Source organism: Chrysochloris asiatica, unplaced genomic scaffold (assembly GCF_000296735.1).
Source record: "Chrysochloris asiatica unplaced genomic scaffold, ChrAsi1.0 scaffold00023, whole genome shotgun sequence".
In the NCBI taxonomy this organism is placed as follows: Eukaryota; Metazoa; Chordata; class Mammalia; order Afrosoricida; family Chrysochloridae; genus Chrysochloris; species Chrysochloris asiatica.
In genome coordinates, this window is record NW_006408541.1 from 24,780,099 (window position 1) to 24,798,420 (window position 18,322).

General features: G+C 43.2%; 1 pseudogene; it reads right to left on the reverse strand.

Moving 5' to 3' along the window:
• Positions 1–18,322, reverse strand: part of LOC102823156 — a 55,420-nt pseudogene that overhangs the window by 16,523 nt on the left and 20,575 nt on the right.

Sequence of the window (18,322 nt, forward strand, 5' to 3'; positions counted from 1 at the left end):
TCTGCACACACTATAAGCAAGCATTGTTGTTTTTGTTGTTGCCAGTGTTTCTAGGGAGTCCTGGTGTGGTATTGTAGGATAAGCACTGGACAGCAAGGTTGGCTTGAACCACAGGGTTGGAGGTTCAAACTCACCAGCCACTTCTCAGAAATCCTATACAAAGTCCATATGAGTCAGAACAGTCTCGACGGCACTTAACAACAACAACAACGTTTGTATAGTCACAGATTTTGTCAAATTTTCTTGTGTTTAATTAAAATATTGAGGTAATTACAATTTGTAAACTTGTATCAGTAACTTTTTTTGTTGAGAATAAAGTAGCAATTAAAGGGAAAAAGTACAAAAAGACTCCACTCAGTTACTAATATTGTAATTCAATGAAGAAAAATTTTACAAAACAATTTTGTGGTTGTTGTTGTTGTTATGTGTCATCAAGTGGGTTCAAATTCATAGCAACCCTGTCTAGGGTTCCCAAAGAGTAGCTGGTGGATTTCAACTGTCAACTTTCCAGTTCAAACCGACCTTCAGTCCAGTGCAATATTCTGTAGCACCACACCATGAATATTCATAAAATCTAAGAAATAATACATTTAAGTAATTTACAACTATATAGATTACATATTATTCTACTATTAAAATTGATAATAAATATGACTACGGATACTGTGTGGTTTGGTACAGGCAGGGTGGTCCATGGGGTTGGGGGAACTATAACACCGTGAGTTACTGCCCTGGGTGACATCAACCCTAATGAAACCACTATCTCCACCTATGTCAATTTCCTCCAGCCATACTGGTCTGACAGCCACAATATCCTACTCACCCTCCAGCCTTGGCCCCTTAGCCTTTGTGGATCTTTCTGCCTGGGACATTCTTCCCCAACCTCTCCATGGTCTGTTTATTCTCTGGCCTCCTTCAGACCCTTGCTAAAATACCTCTTTTCAGTGCAACTCTCTCCAGCCTCCTCCCTCTCCCCCTCACTACTCTACTTAAAATGACAACTCCTAGAGTCCTTTCCTCTTTTCAGATCTGTCTATGTGGGATCAAAAGGGAGCTCTGGTGGTATAGTGGGTTACATGTTGGGCTGCTAATGACAAGGTCAGCAGTTTGAACCCACCAGATCCTTTGAGGGAGAAAGATGAGGCTTTCTGCTTCCATAAAGATTTACAGCCTCAGAAACCCTATACAAGGGTCACGATGAGTCGGAACTGACTCAACAACACACAACCACCACCACCACCACCACCATGTGGGATCAACACATAGTTGACAACAGGAATTTGAAAAATTAGATAGGAGTGTTAGGGGCAGTGAATATGTGTGAATGGAGGAAAAACAAGTCAGAAAAGGAGGGTGAGGATGGTTGCACAACTTGAAGAATGTCGTCAGTGTCACTGAAATGTACATGTAGAAACTTGAATTGGTGTACGTTTTTGCAATGTATAATCTCAGCAGCATCCCTCGCTCTCCCCTGCAGTCCAGTAGATTGGGACTCCTAGCAATCCGATAGTACAGAGTAGAAATGTCCAATAGGCTTCCCATCTTTATGGAAACTGAGTGCCACATCTTTCTCCCACAACCACTGACCTTTCAGTTAACAGCTAAGCACTTGAACCACAATGCCACCAGGACTCCTCAACAACAACCAAAAAAGAAAATTATTTTATAAAACTACAACCCCTCTTCTTAGTACTCCTCCTCTTCCTTTCTTGCTTTATTTTTGTCAAAAGCACTTTTCACCATTTAATTGACTAAACACGAGTCTTGTATTGATTTGTTTATTGCTTGTTTCTCCCTACTAAAATGTAAGCATGATGAAGGCAGGTTATTTTATTTTATTTTTTTTTCCTATTTAGTTCACTACTAAATTCCTAGCATCAAAATAGTGCCTAGCACATATGTTGCTGTTGTTAATAATCAAACCCATTACTGTTGGGTTGATTACAACTCATAGGGACCTTAAATGGTAGAGTAGAACTGTCTGCTAGGGTTTCCAAGGTTGTAAATCTTTACAGAAGCAAACCGCTATATCTTTCTCACAGAGTGTTGGCGTTGTCTTTCAGATATCAGCTGAGCACTTAACTTCTACACCACCTTATTATACATCTTGCTGTTGTTGCGTGCCTTCCATCAGTTCCAACTCATAACTACTCTGTATAGGATTTATGAGAGCAGCTGGTGGGTTTGAACTGTTGACCGTGTGGTTACCAGTTCAGTGCTTACCCTAAGGCTCCATACCATGGCTCACTTTATGTATGTTGTTAAGTGCTGTTGAGTCGGTTCTGATTCATAGCATTTTCTATTTCTGTACAGGATTTTCTAGGCTTTAAATCTTGTGGGAGCAGAAAGCCTCGTCTTTCTCATATGAAGCAACTAGTGGGTTTGAAATGCCAACCTTGTGGTTATTCTATGGAGCCACCCTGCTCCCCCACCTTATTTATAGGGATCCTTCTATATAGGAGGCTTAATTAATATTGATTATGGGTTTCAGCAAACTCCTGACACACGTGAAGCCAACGCCTGGCCCATGCCAGGAAATACTTTTAAGTGAGCAATATGACTCCCATTTTGCGGATGTGGAGACTGAAACTTGAGATATTCCCATAGCAATCCATGCAAGTCCCTAATTCCGACATTTATCACATGACATGGTTATTGTCCATGTCTCTAAACAGAGGTAAGGAACCCTGATAGCATAGTGGATTATGAGCTGGGCTGCTAACCACAAGGTCAGCAGTTTGAATCTACCTGACCTTCTGAGGAAAAAAGAGGAGGCTTTCTGCTCCCCTTTAGATTTACAGCCTTGAAAACCCTATACTGGGTTGCTATGAACTGGCACTGACTCCATGGCACACAATCACCACTACCACCACCAAGATGTAAGTTTTATGAGCTTTGGCACCATTTCTTAATTGATTTTGAATCTCTTAATACCTAGTGGGAAGCTCAGCACATAGTAGGTACATAAGAAATATTTGTCATATGATTTAATGAATAAAGTATCCAAGTCAGGTTACAAACTCCTAATTGTCAGATAGCAAAGTCTCTGCCCACCCTACTCCACCCTGGGGTGTCCCCAAAAGGGCCACTGAATGAACAGTTAAGAGTTCATCCCCCTGGCAGTGTGCCCTTCTGTGCATCCTCACCCACAGAGCCAGAAATATTTCAGATGGAGAAAATGGTCCACTGACTGACATCCTTTCCCATTAAGCTAGGAAATGGAAAGAATTCCTCCACTCAACCTCTCCCCCATTCCCCACACACATTCCAGGTCTCTTTTATTCCCTTGCAGTCTGCCCTTCTCATTTCCTCAGTCTTCAGCTGCTGGGTTGGACGGCCTGCATATCCAGCCAACAGCCAACAGCCTCTTCAAGCCGTCTCTGGGCCACAATGATAACTGAGCTAACCAGTCCACCCCCGCCCCAGCCCTTTGTGGCCTGGCTCTTCATCCAGCAAGTTCTCTCTCCTTTGCCTTTCCTCTCTCTGCTTTCCTTCCTCACTCCATTCAGGGATGAATGGTTTTCTGTTCTCGTCTGCTTCCTTCTCTTGGTCCCTTTCTTCCCTTCATTTCTCTAGAGCTGTAATTCTCTAGATCCCTACAGGAAGTTATCATGGGTCTCTTTGAGAAGCTGATGTGAATTATGGGCCCTCTTCCTCCAAAATAAAACCCACAAAACACAAAAAAATGTACTCTTAGACATAGTACCTTGCCTAGAAGTTGACAAGAAATTTTAGGGAATGCTTTTGTGATAGAAATTCTGAAAGGAATGTCTCTTTCTACATGGTCTTGCTTTCCTTTAGATTTCTGGTGGCTGTTGACCCCAAATCACTCCACTTGGTTTCTTTTCAGAAGCAGAAGCTTCTCTCTCTCATATTATTATCGGTACCATTATTATTATTAATAGCAACGTAACAAGAAGATTGGTACAACATTTTTCATGCATCAACTACTTCCATCTACTCAACAATCAGAAAGGAAGGAACTATTATTGTCCCCAGTTTTACAGATGAGAGGCCTGGTTGATTATACATTTTGCTCACATCAGAGTTCTAAGTCACAGGTTTCTTTCCCCTGTTATTCTTAACTTCTGTTTCCTTTGACCACCTGAAACCCACCTTTGTTATCAACTCCCACTTCTCTGAAGTTCCCTCCTTCCCACCCCTCCACCCCTTCAGCTGACCACAGGTGGTATCTTTGCACTTGCTTGAGTTCATGTGAGCCATGAAAGTTTCGTTTCCCCTTCCATTCTCAGTTGAGCTGTGCCAGCCTCTGTGAACCTTGCTGGCCTTATATGGGGCACTCCAGTCCTTTGTCACAGCAGGCCTGGGCACTTCTGGGACTCTAAGTAACAGGAAAGAAGGAGACAGATGTCTCCAGTTGAGTACCTGATTTATACCAGGCTCCATGCTTGGCATGGAGATATAGAGCTCAACCTTTAGAGCTCCGACTTCCAGGTACTTCCAGGTACCTTACTGATGGGCACCTGAAGACTCCACGGGAATTGGTTTGATTCCATTTGCTGTTTGTTCAAGGATGGCTAAGAGCCTCTCAGCAGTAGGGCTGACATTTAGCTGCCCTCTGAGCCCGCAAATAATGCTTCTTAGGTCCTACATAAGAAACATCTGGCTGATGGTTAACCTCTTCCTCCCCAGACCAAATTTCAGACCAGTCTGATAGTTTCAGTTGAGTTTATCATTCAACTATCCTCCACAGATTCTTTTCTTAGTGCAATACAATAACGTATCATCACAAAAACAACTTCTAAAGCTTTTTGTCAAAGTGCAATAGGCGTGCACATATCAAAAGTGTATAACTTGATAAATTTTCCAAGACTCAGCACATGTAACCCACACTCAACTGAGATAACATTACCAGTATCTCTTAAAGCTTCCCTTTAGGTTTCCTTCCTGTCATTCATTCCCTATGGATAACCACTGTCCCCATGACTTCCAACAGCAGACCTAACTTGCCAGCTTTTATACCACAAAAGCAGTTTAAAAAGAAACAGACCATTCTCTTGTCCACCACCCAGACTTACATTTCGATTGATTGCTGATGGATTGATTCAATGATTCATTGACCACATGTTGACTGTGTATAAAATGGATCAAAAATCCTCTGAAATTGATGTAAGGGCCCAAAGCTTTCAAGGGCTTTGGCTGGAAAGGGATCTTCCACTCCAGTCTCCAGAAGCCCAAGGTGTGTCCTTAATAAAGGGCCCATGACTGCATACACATGTCATCATTTACTATCAAGTTCAAGTCCTCATGCCCACAGTTCTTAAAACAAACAAACAAACAAACAAACAGTCCCCCAGGTCTGAAAGAGGGAAATTAGAGATTAAGGGGAGGAGCCCTGCAGGAACTCCCCCACTACACAGGAATTCCAGCCTTAATCACTCATGCTTTTGTTTGTTGTTAGCTGTGAGTCAGCCCCATGCACAATGGAACAAAATGCTGCCTGGCTCTGAGTCAGTCCCATGCTCAGTTGGGGAGCACATCCTTGAGTTCCATGGGGTTTTCATTGGTTGATTTTCTGAAGGAGATCGCTAAGTCTTTCCTTCTAGCTATCTTCATCTGGAAGCCCGGCTGAAACACGTACGGCAGAGCCCAAGTCTTCACAGAGACGAGTGGTGGCTGTGTGTTGGTTGGAAATTAAACTTGAGTCTCTTGCATGTTGTTGTTGTTGTTGTGAAGTGCCATTGAGTTAGTTCCGACTCATAGTGACCCTGTTGATCTTGTGGTTCACAGTCCAGTACATGGAAGGTAAGAATTCTATCCTTGAACCACTAATGTCTGCCGATCTCTCCTTTGTTGTTTGTTGCTGTTTGGACTCATGGCCACCCCTTTGTGCAGAACAGGGTATTTAAGACAGTGATCTTTCAGAATGAGATTGAGAGGACTACTTCCACAGCATTCTTGGATGGGTCTGAACCACCAACCTTTTGGCTAGTAATACAGTGCTTAATCATCCTTATTACAATTGTTAAGTGCTGTCCATCCTCACAGTGCAGCCACTGTATCAATCCACCTTGTTGGGACATCTTCCTCTTTTTCACTGACCTGCTACTTTCCTTCCGATACCATGCCCAAAGTACGAGATGAAATCTTGCCAACCTCCTTTCCAAGGAGCAATCTGGTTGCGCATCTTCCAAAATAGGTTTGTTCTGGTAATCCACTGTACTTTCAATATTCTTTACCCACAATTCAAACGCATCAGTTCTTTGGCCTTATTCACTGTACAGCTTTCACATGCATATGAAGTAACTGAAGAAACCATAGCCTGAGTCAGGCACACCTTAGTCCTCAAAGTTACATCTTCACTCCTTAATACTTTAAAGGTCTTTTGCAGCAGATCTGATCAATGCCATATTGCTTGATTTATTGACTGGTAAGGAGCTCTGGTAGCGTAGTGGTTACGAATCGGGCTGCGAACCTTAAGGTCAGCAGTTCGAAACTACCAGCCGCTCCGCGGGAGAAAGATGAGGCTTTCTACTCCCGTAAGGATTTACACCCTCGGAAACCCTGTACAGGGTCGCTCTGGGTCGGAACCGACTCGACGGCACTTAACAACAACAACAACAAGTCAATTTAATTTTCCAGACAGACCTGGCTCTTTTTAAACTTTTTTTTTTTAATCAAGCTTTAAATTTGAATGTAAATATGCTGCAATTTTTGCTCACTGATTCTGAAGTGTGTTCTTAATAAAGAGGCCCAAGCATAACTGCACGCATACACCCTCTAAGGCCTCCCAGAATTAGTTAATCAGGTTTGGGATGCCTTCTCTGCATTCGGCTCGGAGCTGCACCAGGTGGGATCCCAGACCCTATGTTCTTCCTGAGCTATATTGTCCCTGAATCATGGGTGTAGTTAAACCAGCATTTACAAGGGCGCATTCCACAAGACACTAACACCCAGAGAGACTTGACAGAAAGAAAGATCTGAGCTCCAAAAGTGGAGGCAACCCCACAGGCTTTCAGATCTGTTTCTAGTATCATCACATCTCCCGTTAGCACAGTTCAAGGGAGGTTCTGCAACATAAAAGCCCTGGGTTTTTTTGTCAGTGTTTTTAAGCCTTATTTGATGTAGAATCCTCCCCCGGTGCCCAGAATGTCGATGAATATTCCTCAGAATTAATTCTCAGAATTATCCTCACAGGCCAGTTAGCTGTACGCATCTTCTAATACTGTGCTGTCTAACATGGTAGCCACCAGCACACAGCGCTATTGCAGTGTGGCTGGTTCAGATTGACATGCGCTGTGAGTGTAAAATACACACTGGATTTTGATGTTTTAGTACAAACATAAAACTAAAACATCTCATTAATAATAGGTATGGTGCTGTGGGCTAATGCCCCAGACTGCAAAGTCGTTTAAACTGCAAGGTTGGCAGTTCAAGCTCACCAGCTGCTCCTCGGAAACCCTATACAGGGGTCACTATGGGTTGGAATCAACTCGACGGCACTTAACAACAACAGCAATATTGATTATAGGGGGCAGAGGTAGTTCAGTAATAGAATTCCAGTTTCCATATGGATTCCCAACCCAGCTACCCCCTGTCTGTCAGTGGAGGTTCACATGTTGCTATGATGCCGGCCAGGTTTCAGTGGAGCTTCCAGTTCCAGATGAAGATGGATTAAGAAGAAAGGCCTAGTGATATGGTTCTGAAAAATCTGCCCATGAAAACCCTATAGATCACAATGGTCTAATCCCATTGTGCATAGGGTCATCGTGAGTTGGGAGCAGTTTACAACAACATTGATTCTATGTTGAAACACTAGTTTTTAAATACCAGGTTGAAAGGTATTATAAAAATTAACTTCATCTATTTTTTCTTATAAGACTACTAGAAAAATTTTAATTGCACATGTGACATGCATTATACTCCTATTGGTGAGTACTGCCCCAACATTGTGGCTATTGTGATAGATGTTTGTTGTTGGGCAACAGGGGAACATGATGAAGCAGGAGTGGGTAGCCCATTAGAGGAAGTTTAGGGGAACTGTGGGGACTCACTAGCAGGGCAGCTCATGCAGTTTCAGAGGAGGTGGTCACTAAGATCCAATATGAAAGATGAGAAGGTGCTAGCAGAGAAAACAGCATGTGCCAAAGCCTTGAAGTGAAAAAGGAACTATAAATACTCTAGGATGTCCAAGGCTTGAGGACAAGGGACAGGAAGTGACCCAACAAGAAACTAAAGAAGATAACAAAGGCCAACACTTTGGGGGCGTGGATAAATCCTGGTAAGGGATTTATCTTGCAGGCATTGAAACACCACTGAAGGGTTTTAAGTTGAATGACACTATGTAGATTTGCATTTTGGGAAGATTTCTTTGATATCTGGGCGGGGCATGGGTAGGTTTAGAGGGAAACCGGAGGCAGGGAGACCCGCTCAGAGCTGTTGGAGTCATGATGCTGAAAGCACAGACTGAACGACAAACCTTAGAACTGAGGAAAGCCAATGTCTGGGAAAATAGCTCTGGTGGTGCAGTAGTAAATCACACAACCGCTAGCTAAAAGGTTGGTGGCTCGAATCCACCCAGTGGCTCCAGAGGAGAAAGACCTGGCTATCTGCTTCTGTAAAGATGACAGCCAAGAAAACCCTATGAAGCTGTTCTGTTCTGTTACATGGGTCAGAACATGTATGAGTCAAAATAGTCTTGACAGCACCTAACAACAACATCTGGGAAGTAGAGTCAGGTAGGATCCTTGACTATCGGCACAAGGGACAGCACAAAGTCAGGCGGATGTTCTGGTCTCCCATCGAGGCTGCAGTGGGTAACCAGGAGTCTGTGAGAGGGGAGAAGATGAGTTCAGCAGAGAATGTGCCCGAGATGCCCAAGACAAAGCAGATAGCTGGCTCTGGTTAGAAGACTGGTTAGAATAATTCTGAGCTGGAAGTAGAGAGTTAGGGCTGTGAGTCTCAGGGTCCTCGCCTTCAAGATGGAGACATCAGCTACTTCCCAGAGTTTATGTTAGATGAGGCAAAGTGTTGAATGTGTCTGACATTGTGCAGGCTCTTGCTTTTCCATCAGAAGACTTATCATCCCCATTTCCTACATGGTCAAGCTCACTTGGTCCTTGCAGCTACCCCTTCCTCCTCCAGTACCATGGTACCCAGGCTCTCCTCTACCTGGGTAGTCGTGAGCAGGCAGCACTGTGCAGTAGAAAGGACCCTGGGATGGAAGGCAGAAATGTAAGCGACTTGCCTCAACTCTGCCACTAGAACAAATGATAATAAACCTTGTACTGGTTTAAGGAGGGCCCTGCCAGCTGAACCTTTCCTTGATTCTGTCCTATTTCCTTCTCTTTCCAGAAAACCTCTTCTCTCTACTTGATCCATAGAAGACATTACTTTCTTGAAGACTTGGCTCACTTTGAGCCTACTGGCAGCTTTTTCCTGGGGTGGAATGCCAAAATCCTGAGAAGATTAAGAAGAGTCTTTGGGACTGAGCCAGTCTAGGAAAGCTGAACTAACCTCCCTTCTTTAATTTTTTGGCTTTAACAAACAGAAATTTATTTCCTCACCATTTAGGAGAGTTAAGTTGTTAAGTGTCATTGAGTCAGTTTCCACTCATAGTGACCCTGTATAGGGTTTCTGAGGAACAGCTGATGGGTTTGAACTGCTGACCTTGTCGTTCGCAGTCCAGTGTTGGTCCTACAGCATCACACCAGGAGTCCGTTTATGAAGCTAGAAGACCAAAGCCAGTTCAAGGTGGAAGACTTATTCTGTCAGCTCTGGAAGAAGGTCTCTTCTGCATCCGCTCCTGGATGGATCTTCGTATGACTTGGCATCTCTCTTCTCCCATCTCTATTTCTTTTCTGACCTCCTCTCTTTCTGGTTGTTGTTGTTAAGTGTCATTGAGTTGATTCTGACTCATAGTGACCATCCATGGGGTTTTTAAGGAGTGACTAGTGAGCTTAAACCACCATCCTTGAGCTTCAAACCAACCTTGTAGTCCAGTGCATTAACCCACAATGCTACACCAGGACTCTTTCTACGGGTTGTTTATTCCAGTTTTCTCTCCGATGAGTTTTCTGAGTACACAGTAATCCTTGACTTTTCAACCCATGTCCAGACTCTGGCCCTCTCCTGACCCTATAGCACCTGGTGTCCCCTTGGTCATAAAGCTCACCAGATAGGCTTGCTTCTGTGTCCACTTGACTGACTGCACTGAATTCCTGGAAAGCAGAAAAAACACAGACATAGTCTGACTGAATGCTTATCATGTTCCGTGGGAGAAACTGTCTTTTCACATAAGCCTCTCTACAGCCCCACGGCTACCACCATCTGGAAGTTTTTCCTACTGTGGTGGCTGGCGTGTTGCTATGATCTGGAAACTGCGTATTTAAAATATCAGGAGGGTCAGCTATGGTGGATAGATTATAGTAGCGCTTCCAGATTAAGACAGACTAAGAAGAATGGCTTAGAGATCTACTGAATATTAGTCAATGAAAACTTTATGGATTCCCAGCAGAATATTGTATGATATCGTGCTGGAAGATAAGCCCTGTAGGCTGGAAGGCTATGCAATGGCTGTAGCAATGGACTCAGATATATGATAGCACAGGACTGAGCCACATTTCACTCTGTTGTCAATAACAAGGTCAACATGTGTAGGAGTCGACTCATGACAACTAACAACAAGAATAGCCTGAAGGGGTGAGTAATGGGCTTCCAGTTTTGCAACCATGGAAACTGTGGCTCAAGGAGTCTAGCTAGATACCTCACCCAAGGTCACCTTGCATACTGGTAGTGTTGGATCCAGAAATGGGGAAGGATGGGAGATGTAGGCCATGTCAGTAAAGAACATGTTCTTTGGAGGCAGAGAACCCTGCTTGGTTGGAATTCTGACTCTGTCACTAACTGCCTGTGAAATTTAGACAAGTTCCTAGTGGGAGGCAGTATAGGGTAGTGGCTAAGAGCACAAGCTCTGGAATCAACTGTCAGTTCCACCATCTGCTAGTTACATGACCTTGGGCAAGTTCCTTCTCCTGTCTGCACTTTGGTTTCCAGAGTTGTAAAGATGATAATAATAGCCCCTATGGCATCGACTCGTTGTGCAGATTCAACGTGATAATCCATGGGGAGCATTTAGCACAGTGTCTGGCCCCTGGTCAGGGCTCCGTCCATATCAACTATGGTGTGAATGCAGGCCTCACTGACTCCAGCCACCACCTGTTTCCCTGCCTGTCGCCTGTCACCCTTGTGGCACACTCAGCACTTGGCAAGTGGTAGGTGTTCACCAGCTTGCTGGCTGAAGGAGTGGCTGTGAATTGACTCAGTGTTTCTGAAAACAGGCTTCTGGCAGTGTGTGGGAGTAGGAATCTTAAGGAAGATGATTTTCAGGAGAGTTTCCCAAACAACCAGCAAGGGATTGCTCTTTGCTCTATTGTGTGAACTTTAAAACATTTCCTGATTGTTTTCATTCCCCTCAGGTTAACAGAAGCATCCTACACTCATGATAAATGGTTCAAATAGTCCATAAATCCATACAGCAAAGAGTTAAGAGACCTAAGTAAACCTACCTGGGCAAAAGGAGCCCAATGTTGATCTGATGCACGTCCTTCCAGACTTTTTCTATGTCTAGTACTGTTTTGAGTTCAGATTGTGTGTCCAAATCTGTTCGACATTGCAGGGTATCCAAGGAAGTGCAGATGGCTCTCTGTACCTTTGAAGGAGGGCTTAGTCTAGGCGTGGAGGCAGAGTATCACAGAACACTTAGTCAGTAATTAAAGCTCAGTGGGGCAGATGACTCACTCACCTAACACGCACTTAACATTCAGGGCTCAGAGACCCGGAAATGACCAATCAAAGTCTAACCTGGCTTTGGAGTAAGATACCATTTAATTTAGCGGGGAGATTCCCTAGTGTACTTCCCCTTGATCCAAAGTCATTATCAACCAAGCTATAGTAAGAATGGCTGTATCAGGCCTCTAGCTCAGAAAGAGCATCTTCCCATCGCATTTCTATGGTGTATAGAGAACAGAGCTGAAGTTGCAGGGCTTGCTGCAGTGGTTTCTGTGGCCTTGTGTTGCTTCCCTTCTTTGAGTCTCAGGTTCCTCATTTGAAGAAAGGGGAGGATCTTACTGCCTTGAAAGGCACATTTCCCTCCATTAATTTTATTCATTCATACATTTACAAAAGATGGCATTTCATGAGAGTGTGGAGGGATCAACTCAATGAATGTGACCATCTAGACAAAAGAAAAAAAAGAGTTGGAGCCTGTGTTAGATTGTATTGCTATTTAGCAAATTATTACTGCTCCAGTCTTCCCCACTGTGGGAGACATAATTGTCCTCACCCTGCTGATAGTGAACTTGGTCATGTTATGTCTAGAAGTGGCAGGTACTAGCTCCAAGGCATCTGATGTCTCTATTCATTCCTGAGCAATGTGCTCTGTCATTTGAATGCCAAATCCCAGAGAGTGGTGCCTCTTTCAGTCTGGGCTCAGGGAAAGAAGACACGTGTTGTAGACCTGTACTCAGCCCAAAATCTGGAGCCCAGACCAATTTTGCCCAGAGGAACCCTATGGAACTTCAGCTGACCTACAGATCTCTGGGTGAGAAATGAATGTTTACTATTCTATGCACTGTGTTTTGTTTTTGTTTCTTTTAAGGTTTTTATTGTGGATTGAGTGAAAGTTTACAGAGTAGATCATCAGTTTTACATTCAACAAATCATACACCTTGTTTCATTACAATGATTATAATAATCCCCTCCATGTACCATCAGTTAACAGTATTTCTTTTTATCCCCTTTAGCTTTTTAAAAACAAAACAAAATAAAAAAACACTCAGGCATATATGATAATTTACATCTCCAAAGGGCACTTTCTGCAAGTCTGCCTCTTGGTCACCAGCTTTTAGTCCCTCTCTTCCCATGAATCTAGAGGCCTCAGCCACTCCCCTTCTCCATGCCCCCATCTCTGCCTCCTCTTGCTGCTGCTTCTCTGGATAAGTTCCCACATTCTGCTTTTGCACTTCTCCCTTGATGGTCCTAGGGTCCTTTGTTTCTGGACTGTAACATTAACCATTCCCCTGGTGTGTGTTTTTTAACCACTCCCCTGTTTTTGTTATAAAACTTCTAACTTTACAATTGTGACAATCACACCACAATTAGTCATGACAACAATTATTCACTAATGAATCATGCAAATCTTATCCCCATCTCTTTTCACCAGACCCATCTAGACAAGATGAAATCTATTCAGTGGGGACTCTTTCTTTCCCCCCATACTCTTAGACTAAACTCCCTCTTGAAACCTTGTAAGCCAGTCACTTCGTGCCTTTATTGCCCCCTCATTTTAGGTAGCCAATGTCTAAGTTGCCCGTCCCTATCTACCCTAGTATGTACTGTGTTTTGAACAGATTTATACCCCCTCTTTCTTACATAAATGGTAGCATACATAAATATTTTTCTTTATTTTCTGCTTTCATTAATAGTATATGGCTAACCAAAAGGAAAGCATTTCTCTGGTAGCGTAGTGGTTACGAGCCAGGCTGCTAACCTCAAGGTCAACAGTTTGAAACTACTAGCTATTCTGCAGGAGAAAGATGAGACTTTCTGCTCCTATAAAGATTTACAGCCTTGGAAACCCTATGCAGGGTCATTGTGAGTCGGAACCGACTCTACGGCACATAACAACTATCTGTTCCATGGGAAAAAATGTGGCGGTTTGCTTCTATAAGCTAGGAAAACCTTATGGGGGCAGTTCTTCTCTATTCTGTAGGATCCCTATGAGTTGAACTTGTTTCAACAGCATTGGGTTAGTGGTTTTTATACTACATAGATAGTCTTCTTTCCTTTTTAAAGCGGCACAGTACGTTACTGTGTAAATGTATCGTGATTAATTTACTTAATCCTCTGTTAATGAACATTTGAGTAGTTTCTAGCCTTTTGCTATTACAAAGAGCACTGCAACAAAAGTCTTATGCATAATTACGTTCAGGCTTTTACCAATGTACATTTGGGATTAATTCATAGGAATAGTATTACTGGGTATGTACATATTTACTATTGCTAAGTAAATGCATGTCTAATATGCATATCTAATATTTAGGTCCTAGCTAAAGAATACTTTCTGTGTTGAGTCTTTTCATATTACCTCTTCGTGCCTCAGTTTCTTATCTTTAAAATGCGGGATAACTAGAGTACCTGCCTCAGAGTATTATTGGAAGTCTGAATGGGCTAAGGGTTTTTAAGTTCTTAGAAAATGCCTGGAACATAGGAATTGTCCAATACATGTTAGCTGCTTATGTTATTATCAACAAGTGGATAGGAAACATGGGGTCTATGGGCAGGTTGGATGCTGGTATGGGTCTCTGAGAAGGTACTCTTCACTGGCCCCTCCTATCTTTGCAGGAATGGTTAAGAGTAGTCGATTCTAGAGTTGAAGTTTAGACATTCAAGAAAAGATTGAATGAAAAGGACATAGACTAAAAGTTGGATGCTAGTATGAATTGTGGTTCCCTAATACTCAAAGTGTTCCCCCTCCCAATGCTTGTATACCACCTATGCATTCTGACCTGCCCTGAGATTACATGCACTCTGGAAGAAGGAAGGAGGAAACCCTCATTTGACTGCATTTAACCTGAATTTGTTTAGAGTAAATCTCTGCCACTAGGCAGGATAGGTGCTTGAGCTAGAAATTAAATTCAATTATGCAAAAATAAGGTACTTTATGGATTTGTTTTGTATGACTTTATGGCCTATGAAATTCAAATCCAATTCAGATAGCCGGAGGCACAAGAAGAGGAGGATGTTGGAGCATGGAAAGAGAAGAAGGAAGAAAAGAAAATTATCCACGTTGGATAATTTCAGCTATAGAAGATTTCTTTCATAACAAAGCTGAATTAAAAAGTGCTGGTCCACTGTAGACACCAGTGGAGCAGCACACACAGAAATGTTGATTGGATGTGTGTGAGGTGGTGGGATACAGACCCACCCTACTGATACCAGGAGATCTCTGGTCCAAGGAAATGGGATAAAACTGGCCCTGTTAAGGTCCAGAGAAGTTGCCCACACTCACTTGGCCATCCAAGTTTGCATTTCGGGACTCTTACGTCCTCCTCCAGGAGTCCTGGTGTGGCGCTGTGGGTTAATGTGCTAGACTGCAAAGCCTTTTGAACTTCTAGGTCGGTAGTTCAAGCTCACCAGCTGCTCCTTGGAAACCCTATACAGGGTCACTATGGGTCGGAACCGACTCGACAGCACTTCACAACAACAATTTCCTCCTCCAAGAAGAATGTACCTGTAGCTCCAGCATTTTCATCCCTTCTCTCTAGTCTGTAACCTCAAAGTCATGCTCCACCTCATTTCCTAGGTCTCTGTCCCAGGATTCCAGCAGGCCCCCACTCTAGCTGGTCTATTTGTCCTTCATCCTGCCTCGGCTGGGATTGAACTAACTGGGAGGGGCCTGGAGGGGAGGCAGGGAAGACACCCCTGGCTGGTTCTTACAGAGTCTTTGCTGGCTTACATTTCCCATTTGTATAGCCAGTTAGGCCCCTAGGTATCTCAAAAGGTGATAAAGGAGTCTGATTCCTCCTCCTCACCATATTTATTTTTGAAAATGGGGAAGTGGGACTGTCCCAAGATCATGAACTAGATGGACAGCACCTTTTTACCTTACAGCCCTCCTAGCCCTGTAACCACGTGGCTCCAACCCTAGTCACACTCAGGTGCTGAGACCCATCCCACGAACAGCCCTTTCAAAGGCTTCCTCCAGAATTACAAGTCTTGGAGGGGTTGGGTGCCCAGAATTTGGAAGAAGCTTCACTTCACTGTACTGCTTGCTTCAGTAGAGATGGCATGACAGCCTCATTGTTACCCCATTTTCATTCAACAGCTGTAGATTTGCCATCTATTCTGTGTCAGACACTGGGAATATTAAAGTCTACCGGACAAAGAGACCACATATCTGTCAGTTTGTTATACTGTGGTGCCTTGCGTGTTGCTGTGATGCTGGGAGCTATACCACGGATATTTCAAATACTAGCAGGTCACCCATGGTGGACAGGTTTCAGCAAAGCTTCCAGACTAATAGACTAGGAAGAAGGACTATGCAGTCCGCTTCTGTGTGGGATTAGTTCCTGAAAAATTTACAAATAGCAGTGAAACGTTTTCTGATAGTGCCAGAAGATGAGTCCCTCAGGTTAACAGGCTCCCAAAATACAACTGAGAAAGAGCTGCCTCCTCAAAGTACAGTTGGCCTTAATAATGTGGATGGAGCAAAGCTTTTGGGACCTTCATTTGCTGATGTGGCATGACTCAAAATGAGAAAAGATAGCTGCAAACATTTGTTAATAATTGGAACATGGAATGTGTGAAATATGAGTCTAGGAAAATTGGAAGTAGTCAAAGATGAAATGAAACACATAAATATTGATATCCTAGGCATTAGTGAGGTAGAGGGTGAGAGAAAAAGAGGAAGACCCCCAGCGAGATGGATTGGCCAAGTGGCAGCTTCAATGGGCTCAAACGTGGCAACAATAGTGAGGTTGGCCCAGGATCGGGCAGTGTTTTGTTCTGCTGTGCATAAGGTTGCTATGAGTTGGCACCAACTCGATGGCACCTAACAACAACAAGGCATTAGTGAACTAAAGTGGACTGGTATTGGCCATTTTGAGTCAAATTATCATATTGTTTTAAGGCACTCTGATAGTGTGTGGTTACGAGTCAGGCTGCTAACCTCAAGGTCGACAGTTTGAAACTACCAGTGGGTCCATGGGAGAAAGATGAGACTTTCTGCACCTGTAAGGATTTACAGCCTTGGAAGACCTATGCAGGGTAGCTATGAATTGGAACTGATTCCATGGCACACCACCACCACCATATGGTTTTCTATGCCTGAAATGACAAATTCAAGAGGAATGGTGTGGCATTCAAAAAGAACATTTCAAAATGATAGGATGACGAGCTAATGCAACTATTATTCAAGCTTAGTGGTTACAAATCAGGCTGCTAACTTTAAGGTCAGAAGTTCAAAACTTCCAGCAGTTCCGAAGGAGAAAGATGAGGCTTTTTACTCCCATAAAGATTTACAGCCTGGGAAACCCTATACAAGGTCACTATAAGTCAGAACCGACTCCACGGTGCATCACGATCATGATGCACCAGCCACCTAAGTCAAAGATAAAGAAATTGAAGAATTCTACCAACTTCGTCAGTCTGGAATTGATCAAACATACAATCAAGATGCATTGATAACTACTGATGATTGGAATGTTTAGGTTGGAAACAAGCAGGAGTATTCTGTAATGGGAAAATATGGCCTTTGTGATAAAAATGACACTGGAGATTGCATGATAGAGCTTTGCAAGATCAACGACTCATTAATTGTAAATTTTTTTTTTTCAACAATGGTATTTTCAATAACCTCATATGGATGCGAAAGCTGGACAGTGAATAAGGAAGATCGTAGAAGAATTGATGCCTTTGAGTTATGCTGTTGGAGGAGAATACTGAAAGTGCCATGGACTGCCAAAAGAACCAATAGATCTGTTTTGGAAGAAGTGCAACCAGAGTGCTCCTTGGAGGCCAAGATGGCTGAGCTTCGTCTCTCATACTTTGTACACATTGTCCAGAGAGAACAGTCGCTGGAGAAAGATGTCATGTTGGGTAAGGTGGAGGGTCAGAGAAAAAGAGGAAGACCCCCAACAAGATGGATCAGCCAGGTGACATCATTGATGGCGTCAAGTGTGGCAGCGGTAGTGAGGTTGGCCCAGGATCAAACATTGTTTCGTTCTACTGTGCATGGGGTCCCTACGAGTCGGTTCATACTCGATGGCACCTGACAATGACAACAACAATAGACAGTGACAATATACTTAGACTGCCACTTGTCTGTCAGTTTGTCATACTTGTGGCTTGTGTGTTGCTGTGATTCTGGAAGCTATGCCTTGAGTATTTTAAATAACAGTAGGGTCACCGATGATGGACAATTTTCAGCTGAGCTTCTAGACAAAGACACATTAGGATGAAGAGAGATGATTAATTCCAAATATTTAGTCACCGAAAATCTTATGGATAGCAGTGGATCACTGTCAGCCCTAGAATACTGACTATTGAAAGCTGATGAAGAGCACCAGCATATTTTCAGATATAGGGCTGGAAGATGAGCCCCTTAGGTTGGAAGGCACTCAAAATATGAATGGGGAAGAGCTGCCTCCTCAACATAGAGTTGACTGTGATGACACAAATGGAGCAAAGCCTCAAGATCTTCATTTGTTGATGGGGCACAACTCAAAATGAAAAGAAACAGTTGTAAACATCCATTTATAATTAGAATATGTATGTACTAAGTACGAGTCAAGGAAAATTG